Source organism: Leishmania braziliensis, chromosome 27 (genome assembly GCF_000002845.2).
Source record: "Leishmania braziliensis MHOM/BR/75/M2904 complete genome, chromosome 27".
Taxonomy (NCBI): Eukaryota; Euglenozoa; class Kinetoplastea; order Trypanosomatida; family Trypanosomatidae; genus Leishmania; species Leishmania braziliensis.
The window spans coordinates 1,100,830-1,102,933 of NC_009319.2; positions in this window are offsets into that span (position 1 = coordinate 1,100,830).

The window sequence follows — 2,104 nt, forward strand, 5'->3', positions numbered from 1 at the left end:
GTTGTCTGGTTGCGACGCCTACGCAGCGTGCAGGGTTGGAGCTAAGCGGCGAAGGTCATTTCATCGCTGCTCTCGACTCTGCGCTGCGGCCTTCTCTGTACGGCAGTCGCGACCCCTTCGGTGCTTCGTTTCACCACCTTTTCATCATTGCGCATCGCGTACAAGGCCATCCTCCTCCCCTTCTCCCTCCGCGTGGGTGCGTCGCTGAAGGCATCCGTGGCGCAGGCCTGGTAATCCGGCTTCCGAGACCGTCTGCCCGAAAGGGGGCCGCCTTGCAGCCCCCCTCCCCGGGCAAAGGTGCTTGCCACTCTTCGATCGAATGACACCACACCCCAACGCCCCTGCTTCCGTAGACGGCTCCCTTGGCGCCATCCTCCCTCTGGCGTGCTGCCGCTCCCCCCACCTCCTCCCATCCCTCGCTCTCTCTCCTTTGTCTCCCTTCACGTCCACCCTTCCGTCTCCCCTTTGCTCCCCACGTGCGTGTATGCCTGTGATGTACCCGTTCTACGCCTACGGATGAAGATGCAGCGCCTTTCCTCGCACTCACCACGTACACACCTACACACCCACACACGCTCACATACACACACACACACAGATACACACATACATAGACACACGCACACACACACACACACACACACACACACACACACACACACACACACACGGGACCCTTTCCCCGTGCTCTTCTCTCCGTATTCCCTCTCTTTTCTCTCTTTGCCTGCGTTGGCCCGCTCGCCTCCCTCCTTCCCTCTGCCCATCTGATAAGCCTGTCTCGCCAACCATGGACCACGACTCGATGGAGCACAGCCCCGACTCCCACCCCGTTCGCCTCTCGCCGCCTTTGTCCCTCTTCCCTTTGCGGAAAATAACGGAGTGGTGCAAAGTAGCTTGGACAAAAGTTAGAGGCGTGAAGAAGGCGGAGTGCACGAGTGATGAGCCTGCCACAGACGAGGCTCGTCCAGCCCCTGAGGTGGTGCCGCTGCGGCCGGTGAGTGGCCCCTCTGACAGCCGTTGTGAGACACGCCCCGTCCCCCGCCCCCTTCCCATCCCGCCGCCTTTGCGCATGCTCCCCCCGCCGGAAGAAAGGTTACCTTGCGAAAAGAGGGTAACACCAACTCGGGCTCACAAGAGGGTGAAGCGCATAAGGGTTGAGCCCGCAACAGACGAGGCGCCTTCAGCCCCTGAGGTGGTGCCGCTGCGGCCAGTGAGTGGCCCCTCTGGCACCCGATGCAGGAGACGTCGCGGCAGCCGCCCCTTGTGCGGCTGTAAGAAGCAGCGCACCGATCGCGGAAGTCGGCTGGGCGGTGCTCGACTCGGACGCTACGGCCGGGCTATATTCTCTGCTGCTGAAATGCGCTACAGAGAGCGCCAGCGACGGGAACTCGGGATCGAGCGATTCCGGCGTGAAGGCCTGTGCACTGAGGAGAGCGATGAGGGGACGCTGCGGCCGGGCGTCGTGCTCCCACGTACGGACGCGGACGCCGCATCGGACATGGCGAGCGATGCGGGGACGCTGCGGCCGGGCGACGTGCTCCCACGTACGGACACGGACGCCGCAGCTGGTGTGGCCTCTGCGGTGGCCAAGCCGATTCCCCTGCGGCCGGTGAGTGGCCCCTCTGGCACCCGATGCAGGAGACGTCGCGGCAGCCGCCCCTTGTGCCGCTGTAAGAAGCAGCGCACGAGCGGTGTCAAGCGACGGCGTGTCCGCCGACGCAGATACCGCGGCCGGCGCATTATGTGTACTGAGGGAAGCCACTGCAGAGACCGCCGTGTGCCCTTCATTCTCGCTCGACTTCTGCGCGACACCCTGTCCAGTGAGGCTAGCGGGGCAGCGATGCTGCCGCACAGCCATTGTCCCCTTTGCGCACAGCTGGACCAGGCATTCGCTGCCCTATCGCTGGACGAGGAAGAGCCGCTGCCGCCCCCTCCTACATCGTATATCCACTGCCTCCCACCAATCGTCGCTTATACGTTCACCGGCATCGATGCCGCGCGCACGCCATCAGTGTCTTTATTTAGGTTTTAAATAAATTCACCAGACCACAGATTCACCGCGCAACAGGCCGCATTATCCTCCCTCTCTTTGCAGGCGCACACG